Source organism: Eumetopias jubatus, unplaced genomic scaffold, assembly GCF_037043125.1.
Source record: "Eumetopias jubatus isolate StellerSeaLion01/CBP00866 unplaced genomic scaffold, mEumJub1_p1.0 scaffold_14, whole genome shotgun sequence".
Classification (NCBI taxonomy): Eukaryota; Metazoa; Chordata; class Mammalia; order Carnivora; family Otariidae; genus Eumetopias; species Eumetopias jubatus.
In genome coordinates this window covers 20,256,261-20,267,798 of record NW_028274820.1, presented here as the reverse complement: position 1 = coordinate 20,267,798, position 11,538 = coordinate 20,256,261, and the positions used below count along the sequence as shown (strand labels likewise).

The 11,538-nt window shown below is 39.6% G+C and overlaps 2 pseudogenes; one reads left to right on the top strand and one right to left on the bottom strand.

Annotated features, from left to right (window-relative positions):
* Window positions 1–2,909: 2,909 nt before the first annotated feature.
* Window positions 2,910–3,613, bottom strand: LOC114221500 (large ribosomal subunit protein uL6 pseudogene; annotated as a pseudogene).
* Window positions 3,614–7,881: 4,268 nt separating this feature from the next.
* Window positions 7,882–9,144, top strand: LOC114221484 (ribosome biogenesis protein WDR12 pseudogene; annotated as a pseudogene).
* Window positions 9,145–11,538: the final 2,394 nt, after the last annotated feature.

Here is an 11,538-nt window from a genome sequence, read left to right as displayed (position 1 = left end):
TCAACTATTTGTGTTATTGGTAAGGTTTCTGGTTCACAATGAGCTATTAGTAGTTGAGTTTTGGAGACTGAAGTGTTGTATGCAGATCTTCAGCTGCACAGTAATTTATTATCCCTAACCCCTATATTGTTCAAGGGTCAACTGAAATTGATTTTACTATTTTTATTTTTTAATCTTCATATTGTTTTGTAAATGATTGATCTACTTTTACTATATGTCTGCTTTTACCAATGAGCTTTTATTTCATTTCATAATTTTCTTCTAGTTATATCCTTTTCTTTTCCACTTAAAGAAATTCCTTGACAATTTGTTGTGAGGCTAGTTTAGTGGTGAAAAACTCTTTTCACTTTTATTTGTCTGGGAGACTCTTTTCTCCTTCAATTCTGAATGATAACCTTGCCAGGTAGAGTATTCTTGGTTTTAGGTTTTTCCCTTTTAGCACTTGGAATATATCATGCCACCCTCTTTGGCGTATAAAGTTTCTGCTGAAAATTCAGTTGACTTATGGGATTTTCCCTGTGTGTAACTAGTTGCTTTTATTTTGATGCTTTTTAAGATTCTCTATTTTTAATTTCTGTCATTTAATTATTATGTGTCTTGGGTTCATCTTGGTGTTCTCTGTACTTCCTGGAGTTTGATGTCTATTTCCTTTCACAGGTTAGGGAGGTCTTTAGCTATTTCTTCAAAATTTTTTTACCATTTTCTCCTTCTGAGACCCGTATAATGCAAATTAACATTACTCTTGATGTTGTCTCAGAAGTCCCTTCACCAATCTCATTAAAAAAAATTTTTTTTATTGCTGTTCAGTTTGAATGCTTTCCATTACCCTGTCTTCCAGATTAGTGATCTGTTCTTCTGCATCCTCTAATCTGCTGTTGAATTTCTCTAGTGTATTTTTCATTTCAGTTATTTTTAATTTAAATTCAATTATCCAACATATCATTAGTTTTGGATGTAGTGTTTGGGAATTCATCAGTTGCATATAACACCCAGTGCTCATTACAAACATGCCCTCCTAATGCCCATTACCCAATTACCCCATCCCCCCCACCCACCTCCCCTCCAGCAACCCTGTTTGTTTCCTATAATTAAGAGTCTCTCATGGTTTTTCTTTCTCTCTGATGATTTCCCATTCAGTTTTCCTTCCCTTCCCCTATGATTCTCTGCACACTGTTTCTTATATTCCACATATAAGTGAAACCATATGATAATTGTCTTTCTGTGATTGACTTATTTCGCTCAGCATAGTACCCTCCAGTTCCATCCACGTCAATGTAAATGGTAAGTATTCATCCTTTCTGATGGCTGAATAATATTCCATTGTGTGTGTGTGTGTGTGTGTGTGTGTGTGTGTGTGTGTATAGAGAGAGATATAGATATATATACACACCACATCTTCTTTATGCATTCATCTGTCAGTGGACATCTAGGGTCTTTCCATAGTTTGGCTATTGTGGACTTTGCTGCTATGAACACTGAGGTGCAGGTGCCCCCTCGGATCATTACATTTGTATCTCTGGGGTAAATACCTAGTAGGCAGTTGGTAGGTCATAGGGTAGCCCTATTATTAACTTCTTGAGGAACCACCATACTGTTTTCCAGAGTGACTGTACCAGCTTGCAGTCCCAGCAACAGTGTAAGAGGGTTCCCTTTTCTCTGCATCCTTGTCAACATTTGTCATTTCCTGACTTGTCAATTTTAGTCATTCTGACTGGTGTAAGGTGGTATCTCATTTTTATTTATATTTTCCTGATGGCAAGTGATGTGGAGCATTTTTTCAGGTGTCTGATGGCCATTTGTAAATCTTTGGAGAAGTGTCTGTTCATGTCTTCTGCCCTCTTTTGACTGGATTATTATTTTTTGGGGTGTGGAGTTTGATAAGTTTTTTATAGATCTTGCACACTAGCCCTTTATCTGATATGTCATTTGCAAATAACTTCTCCCATTCTGTAGGTTGCCTTTTGGTTTTGTTGACTATTTCCTTTGCCGTGGAGAAGATTTTTATCTTGATGAAGTCCCAAAAGTTCATTTTTGCTTTTGTTTCCCTTGCCTTTGGAGATGTGTCTAGCAAGAAGTTGCTGAGGTTGAGGTCGAAGAAGACACTGCCTGTGTTCTCTAGGATTTTGATGGATTCCTATCTCACATTTAGGTCTTTCATCCATTTTCAGTTTATCTTTGTGTATGGTGTAGGAAAATGGTCCAGTTTCATCCTTCTCCATGTGGCTGTCCAGTTTTCCCAACACCATTTGTTGAAAAGACCAGTCTTTATCCATTGGATATTACTTCCTGCTTTGTCAAAGATAAGTGGACCATAGAGTTGAGGGTCCATTACTGGGTTCTCTATTCTGTTCCATTGATCTATGTGTCTTTTTTTTTTTTTTTAAGATTTTATTTATTTGACAGAGAGAGACACAGCAAGAGAGGGAACACAAGCAGGGGGAGTGGGAGAGGGAGAAGCAGGCTTCCTGCTCAGCAGGGAGCCCAATGCGGGGCTCAATCCCAGGACCCGGGTTCATGACCTGAGCTGAAGGCAGACGCTTAATGACTGAGCCACCCAGGAGCCCCATGTGTGTTTTTGTGCCAGTACCATACTGTCTTGATGATTACAGCTTTGTGATATAGCTCGAAGTCTGGCATTGTGATGCCACCAGCTTTGGTTTTCTTGTTCAACATTCCTGTGCTATTTGGGGTCTTCTCTGGTTCTATGCAAATTTTAGGATTGTTTTTTCCAGCTCTGTGAAAAATGTTGATGGCATTTTGATAGGGATTGCATTGAAAGTGTATTTTGCTCTGGGTAGCATAGGTATTTTAACAGTGTTCTTCCAATCCATGTGTATGGAATTTTTTTTCCATTTCTTTGTGTCTTTTTCAATTTCATTCATAAGTGTTCTGTAGTTTTTTTTTTTTTTTTTTGCCCAAATCAGTATAGCTTTTATTGCATATTTAAAATATCACAAGTCTGAAAAATCATCCGGCATCTTTTGCTGTTTCTGTAGATGACAACTCAGATCTTATTCATCAGCCTGCTGAACTGTTCCTTTTTCAGAAACATAGATACCATCCAAAAATTTTCTGATATCCTTGTTTTTAACGGTTGTGGCTTGCTGAATCAAAGCAGCTGAGTTCGATACAAGTTCAATGTCATTTCCTTCAAGAATTAACTCATCTTTTTGGGCTTGAGATACAGAACAAGCAACACCTGGCCTCATCCGAACCCTGCGGATGTATTTCTCACCCAAGAAATTTCGGATTTCAACAAGAGAACCATTCTCCTGAATAACAACGTTGATGGGGAAGTGAGCATACACAGACTTCATCTTGTAATGGAAGCTCAGTGTAACGCCCTTGATCATGTTCTGTACATGACTACAGATAGTGCGAACAGTAGCCAGCTCTTTTCTATTTCCCCACCATTTGTCAACTCGGAGCCTCTTCTTTTTCTTTCCAAGAAGACTGAGTTCTACATTGATGTGATTGAAGTCCCTTCGCAGGGTTCCTCTGGGTCCCTTCACAATAACTGTGCGTCCCTTCAGAGTGATGTCGACATTTTCTGGAATGTCGACAGTCTGATTGCTGAGAATGGTCTTCATTCTCACAGGAGATGCGGCAAAGAGCAAGTGTTCTGTAGTTTTTAGAATATAGATCCTTTACCTCTTTGGTTGGGTTTATTCCTAGGTATTTTATGGTTTTTGGTGCAATTGCAAATGGGATGAATTCCTTAATTTCTCTTTCTTCTGTCTCATTGTTAATGTATAGAAATTCAACTGATTTCTGTGCATTTGATTTTATATCCTGCCATGTTGCTGAATTCCTGTATGTGTTCTAGCAATTTTGGGGTGGAATCTTTTTTTCCACATAAGTATCATGTCATCTGCAGAGTGAGAGTTTGACTTCTTTGCCAATCTGAATGCCTTGTATTTCCTTTTGTTGTCTGATTGCTGAGGCTATGACATCCAGTACTGTGTTGAACAACAGTGATGAGAGTGGGCATCCCTGTTGTGTTACTGACCTTAGGGGAAAGCTTTCAGTTTTTCCCCATTGAGAATGATATTCACTGTGGGATTTTCATATATGGCTTTTATGAGATTGAGGTATGTTCCCTCTATCTCTACACCATGGAGAGTTTTAATCAAGAAAGGATGCTGTATTTTGTCAAATGCTTTCTTTCTGCATCAATTGAGAGGATCATGTAGTTTTCATATAGTTTTTCTCCTTTCTTTTATTAACGTGATGGATCATGTGATTGATCTGTGAATGTTGAACTGCCCTTGCAGCCCAGGAATAAATCCCACTTGGTTGTGGTGAATAAACTTTTAAATGTACTATTGGATCCCATTGGCTGGTATCTTGGTGAGAATTTTGGCATCCATGTTCATCAGGGATGTTGGTCTGTAATTCTCCTTTTCCATGGGGTCTTTGTCTAGTTTGGGATCAAGGTAATGCTGGCCTTATAGAAAGAGTTTGGAAGTTTTCCTTCCATTTCTATTTTTTGAAACAGTTTCAGAAGAATAGGTATTATTTCTTCTTTAAATGTTTGGTAGAAATCCCCTGGGAAGCCATCTGGCCCTGGAGGAGTCTTGTTTGTTGGGAGATTTTTGATTATTGCTTCAGTTTCCTGACTGATTATGGGTCTGTTCGGTTTTTCTATTTTTTCCTGTTTCATTTAGTTTTGGTAGTTTATAAGTTTCCAGGAATGCATCATTTCTTCCAGATTGCTTAATTTCTTGGAATATAGTTGCTTATAATATGTTCTTAAAATTGTATTTCCTTGGTCATGATCTCTCCTCTTTATTTTATTAATTTGGGTCCTTTCTCCTTTCTTTTTGACAAGTCTGGCAAGGAGTTTATTGATCTTATTCTTTCAAAGAACCAGCTTCTAGTTTCATTGATCTGTTTTACTGTTCTTTTGGTTTCTATTTCATTGACTTATGCTCTAATCTCTATAATTTCTCTTCTCCTGCTTGGTTTAGGCTTTATTTGCATTCTTTCTCAGCTCCTTTAGGTGTAAGGTTAGCTTGTGTATTTGAGACTTTTCTAATTTTTTTGAGAAAGACCTGTATTGCTATGTACTTCCCTATTAGGACCGTCTTTGCTGTATCCCAAAGGTTTTGAACAGTTGTGTTTTCATTTTCATTTGTTTCCATGAATTTTAAAAAATTCTTTAATTTCCTGGTTGACCTGTTCATTCTTTGGTAGGATGCTCTTTAACTTCTAAGGGTTTGGGGGGCGCCTGGGTGGCTCAGTCGTTAAGTGTCTGCCTTCAGCTCAGGGCATGATCCCAGGGTCCTGGGATTGAGCCCTGCATTGGGCTCCCTGCTTTGCAGGGAGCCTGCTTCTCCCTCTCCCTCTCACCCTGCTTGTGTTCCCTCTCTCACTTTGTCTCTCTCTGTCAAGTAAATAAATAAAATCTTTAGAAAAAAAAAAACTAAGGGTTTGAGTTTCTTCCAAATTTCCTCCTGTGTTTGACTTCAAGTTTCAAAAACATTGTGGTCTGAAAATATTCAGGGAATATTCTCAGTCTTTTGGTACCTGTTAAGACCTGATTTGTGACACAATGTGTGATCTGGAGAAAGTTCCATGTGCACTTGAGAAGAATATGTATTCTGTTGCTTTAGGATGGAATTCTCTGTATATATCTGTGAAGTCTGTCTGGTCCACTGTGTCATTCAAAGCCCTCATTTCCTTGTTGATCTTCTGTTTAGATATCTGTCCATTGCTATGAGTGGGGTGTTGAAGTTCCCTACTATTATTATACTATTATCAATGTGTTTCTTTAATTTGGTTGTTAATTGATTGATATAATTGGTTGCTCCCAAATTAAGAGCATAAGTATTTATAATTGTTAGATCTTCTTGTAGGAGAGACCCTTTAAGTGTGATAGAGTGTCCCTCTTCATCCCTTACTACATTCTTGGTTTAAAATCTAATTTGTCTGATATGAGAGTTGTTTCCCCAGCTTTCTTTTGAGGTCCATTAGCATGATAAATGGTTCTCCACCTCCTCACTTTCAGTCTGGAGGTGTCTTTAGGTCTAAAGTGAGTCTCTTGTAGACAGCATATGGATGGGTCTTGCTTTTGTATCCAGTGTGATACCGTGTCTTTTGATTGGAGCATTTAGCCCATTTACATTCAGAGTAACTATTGACAGATATGAATTTAGTGTCATTGTATTACCTGTAAAGTCCTTGTTTCTGTAGATTGTTTCTTTCTGGCCTATGTTACTTTTGGGCTCTCTCTTTGCTTACAGGATCCCCTTTAAAATTTCTTGCAGGGCTGGTTTAGTGATTATGAATTATTTTAGTTTCTGTCTGTCCTGGAAACTTTTTATCTCTCCTTCCATTCTGAATGACAGCCTTTCTGGATAAAGTATTCTTGGCTGCATGTTTTTCTCATTTAATACCTGAATATATCATGCCAGCCCTTTCTGGCCTGCCAGGTCTCTGTGGATAGGTCTGCTGCCAGTCTAATGTTTCTACCATTGTAGGTTAAGGAGCTCTTGCCTTGAGCTGCCTTCAGGATTTTCTCTTTATCTCTGAAATTTACAAGTTTCACTATTAAATGTCAGGGTGTTGATCTATTTTTATTGATTTGGGGGGGCGTTCTCTTTACCTCTTGGACTTGAATGCCTGTTTCGTTCCCCAGATTAGGGAAGTTTTCAGCTATGATTTGCTCAAATATACCTTCTGTCCCTATTTCTCTTTCTTTTTCCTCTGGGACCCCAATAATTCTAATACCATTTTGCTTTATGGTTTCACTGATTTCTTGAAGCCTCCCCTAATGGTCCATTAGTTGTTTTTCTCTCTTTTCCTCAGCTTCCTTCCTTTCCTTCATCTTGTCTTTTATGTCACTGACTCTCTCTTCTGCCTCATTTACCCTAGCTTTTAGAGCATCCATTTTAGACTGCCATCTCAGTTAAAGCATTTTCAATTTCGGCCTGATTAGATTTTATTTCTGCTCTAAGAGATTCTGTAGTGTCTTTTACGTTTTTTCAAGCCCAGCTAGTACATTTATAATCATTATACTGAATTCTAGCTTTGACATTTTACTTTATGTCCATATCGATTAGATCCGTGGCAGAGAGTATTACCTCTAGGTTTTTCTTTCTTTCCTTCCTTCCTTCCTTCTTTTTTTTTCTTTTCTTTTTTTTCTTTTTCTTTTCTTTTCTTTTCCCTCCCTCCCTCCCTCCCTTCCAGATTGTATTTATTTATTTGAGAGAGAGAGAGAGCATGAGCAGGGGAAGGAGAAGAGGGAGAGGGAGAAACAGACTCCCCACTGAGTGGAGAGCCTGATGCATGGCTTGATCCTAGGACACTTAACAGATTGAGCCATCCAGGCACCCCTTGTTCCTTCTTTTGTTGTGTATTCCTCCTTCTAGTCATTTTGCCCAGAGAAGAATGGATGAACGAGAGAACAAAAATAAAAAATATCAGCTATGACCCAAGTGAAATACGTACTAGACAAATCCAAAGAGGTCAGGAACCCAAAAAGAAAAGAAAAAGAAACAAAAGGGAAAAAAGAGAATATAATTTCACAGGTGGACAAAACAGGGTGATCCACTTGGTCCTGTGTATTTTGGTCTGTTAGAAGACACTAAATCCCAAAATTGTAAGGAAAGCAAAACATATATATATGTGTGTGTGTGTGTGTATACACACACAAAAATAAAATTGAATGGAGTGAAAGGAAGCCAAAAATGAAGAATATATCTATAAAATGTAAATGTAAAAATGAAAATTGAAGAAAGACTTTAAAACAAAGAGTTTATAAAAGAAGAAACTTGTTGAAAAGGGGGAAAAAGAAGGACTCTCACTTGGATCTAAAAGCTGAAGCTAGAGGCAGGAGCCCTCCAAAAGTCTCGACAAGTCTTGTGTGTACTCCTCGCCATGGCTCAGCTCCAGACACACTTCTTCACTGACAAGAAATATGCTGTAAATGATGTTCCCTTTTCAGTTCCTGCAGCCTTTGAAATTGCTGACCTTAGTGACATCATCAATAACTTGTTGGAGGCCAAAAATGAGTTCCACAAACATGTGGAGTTTGATTTCCTTATCAAGGGCCAGTTTCTGCGAACACCCTTGCTCAAACACATGGAACTGAAAAACATCCCATCAGAAGAGGTTGTGGAACTGGAATACGTGGAGAAGTACACTGCCCCTCAGCCAGAGAAATGTTTGTTCCATGATGACTGGATCAGTTCAGTCCAAGGGGTGGAGTGGATCTTGACTGATTCTTGGGATAATACTTCTCAGATTTGGTCCTTGGAAGGAAAGTCAATGATGACAATCGTGGGACATACAGATGTTGTCAGAGATGTGGCCTGGGTGAGAAAAGATGGTTTTCTTGCCTCCTACTGAGTGCCTCTGTGGATCAGACGATTTTCTTATGGGAGTGGAATGTGGAGAGAAACACAGTGGAAGCCCTGCGCTGCTGCAGAGGCCATGCTGGAAGTGTGGATTCTCGAGCTGTTGATAGCATGGGGACTAAATTGTGCAGTAACTCCTGGGATAAGATGCTAAAGATCTTGTCTACAGTTCCTACAGATGAAGAAGACGAAATGGAGGAATGTACAAGTGGACCGAGAGAGAAACAGGAAACAGAGCTGTTGGGACTAACAAGGACTCCCATAGTGACCCTCTCTGGCCACAAGGAAGCAATTTTCTTGGTTCTGTGGTCAGATGCTATAGAAATCCGCAGTGCGTCTTGGGACTGCACAATTAGGGTGTGGGATGTAGAGTCCGGCAGTCTTAAGTCAACTTTGACAGTAAATAAAGTTTTATTGTATCTTCTATTCTCCACTTTGTAAACATTTAGCATCTAGCAGCACAGATGGGCATATCAGACTGTGGGATCCCCAAACTAAAGATGGTACTTTGGTGTCACTGTCCCTAACCTCACATACAGGCTGGGTCACCTCATTAAAGTGGTTTCCTACCCATGAGCAGCAGCTGATTTCAGGTTCTTTAGATAACCTTGTCAAACTGGGGGATTCAAGAAGTTGTAAGTCTCCTCTCTCTGATCTGGCTGCTCATGGAGATGGAGTTCTGAGTGTAGACTGGACAGACGCAGGGTTACTTCTGAGTGGAGGAGCAGACAATAAATTGTATTCCTACAGATATTCACCTACTACTTCTCATGTGGGGGCATGAAAGTGACTGATAAATTTGACTACAGAGATTGTTTCTGTAAATGAAATTGATAAAAAATCTTCAGATTACATCAGTGACGGTTCAGAAAGCAGCCTCTTTAAGTTTATATGTTTTCAACCATGATAATAGCCATCACTATTTCTTTATTTTGTATTTATTATACAATAGTTTGTGTTATTAAAATATAAAATGGGGGGGTGCCTGGGTGGCTCAGTCATTAAGCGTCTGCCTTCTGTTCAGGTCATGATCCCAGGGTCCTGGGATCGAGCCCCTCCTCGGGCTCCCTGCTCTGTGGGAAGCCTGCTTCTCCCTCTCCCACTCCCCCTGCTTGTGTTCCCTCTGTTGCTGTGTCTCTCTCTGTCAAATAAATAGATAAAATCTTTAAAAAAATATATAAAATGTGATCTACCTTCTCTGCCATATGCAAACTCTTGAAACTGAGTTTTTTTCTTTTTATAGGTATTAGTTTGAATTAAGATTTGTGTTTGAAATACTGTAAAAGCACATATTAAAAATATAGTAATTGTCCAGATTTTTATTTCTGATGGGGAAACTTAAGTTTTCCTGTGTTAGCTGTTTTAAAAAAGTATCTTAAGGAAACTAATAAATTCTAATAGAGAAAAAATTAGAAATACAATTTGCTTTGGATAAAATAAGTGATGTCTAACTATAATAAGACTTTGTGGGTATTCAGAACATTAAAACATGTAGATGTTTTAAGAGTTCGTTGAAATATTTTAAGTGGAGTACTTTGTATTAAAGATACATTACAATCCTTTAGAATTTGCATACAGATTTCATGGTAACCAGGAATCTTTCTCCCCAACCTATCTGTGTATAGAATAGAATCTTTAGACAAAACCTTTCAGTCAGTATTAGATAATAAATATTCTATAAATTGAAAAAGAAAATTTTAAACTGAAAGACTAAAGGCACATCAAAAAAACCTCTACTTCTATATATTATTTTCCCTTAGTGCAGGAGTTTTTTGGTTTTGAGTGATCTATAAACTTGGTATTTGAGGATCCTGCTGGTCTTCTGGGGGAGTGGCCTGTTGCACTGATTCTCAGGTGTCTTTGCCTGGGCAGAGTTGTACCGCCTTTTGCCAGGGGAGTGGGTTCAGTATAAGCTGCTTTGGGTTGTTCTATGTGGTTTTTGTTCCCTGAAGGCTTTATAAGCGGCTTTAGAGGGTGGGAAAAAAAGTAAAAAATAGCAGCGCCCCTATCTCCAGCCCTGGAGCTGAAGGATCGCAGCCCCCACCCTTCAGGGCACCCTCAGGGAAAGGGAGTCCAACCCTTTTGTGTTCGCCAAACTTCTTAGACTCCTGTGATGCACACCTGCACAAGTCCTTCCAGGGGTGGGAGGGCTGTCTCACTGTGGCTCCGCTCCTCCCTGGGCCCCTGTTCTGTCAGGGCAGCGTCTACCTGATCCTGCTCCTTCCCATGCGGCTCCTCCTGGGGGCAGCGTTTGCCTGATCCTGCGCCTTCCCATGCTGCTCCTCCTGGGGGAAGGAGCTGGAACTCTCAGCAGTCGTCACTTGCTGGGTGCCTGCTTGGAGAGCAGTTGCCCGATTGTGCCATGGTTCACAGTTTATGGCAACACCTAGCTGAGAGGCCACTCCAGTGCTCACTAATTATAGCTGGCTTCCCTGCTCCAAAGCTTGTGAACTCTGCTGCACTTAGGCACCCCCATTCTTTCTGTGACCCCAGGGATCCTGAGACCACACTGTCCCACCTAGGATTCTGCCCTCCTTCACCACCTGAGCACCCTTCAGGCAGGGATATCTCTCATGGAGCAGACTTCTAAAAGTTCCAATTTGGCACTTCACTGCTTTATCACTCTCCAGTAGCCGCTTATGGAGGCTCCCTCCCCCTGAGGTTTATCTTCTGATATATCCCCTCAGATTCATATCTCTGCACCTCCTACCTTGCAAAAAGTGGTTGCTTTTCTATTTGTAGACTTGCAGCAATTGTTTTCTTAGATCTCAGGTTGAATTTACAGGAGTCCAGAATGATTTGATAGACATCTACCTGAATTCAGGAACCAGATGAAACACGGGTCCCCTACTCTTACACCATCTTCCTCTGAGAGCTAGAAAGCATCTTTCTCATTTCAGTTATTGTATTCTTCAACTCTGTTGTGTATGTGTGTATATGTGTGTGTGTGTGTGTGTGTGTGTGTGTATGTGTGTATGTGTGTATATATACATACTACCTTTCTGTTGAAGTTCTGAGTTCCTCTACTCTCTTCTCAAGTCTGGTGAGCATTCTTATGACCATTACTTTGAACTCTTTGTCAGGTTGATTGTTTATCTCTGTTCTGTTCTTTTTCTGGTTTTATTTTATTCTTTCATTTGGAGCATAATCCTTGGTCTCCTTATTTCATTTGACTTTC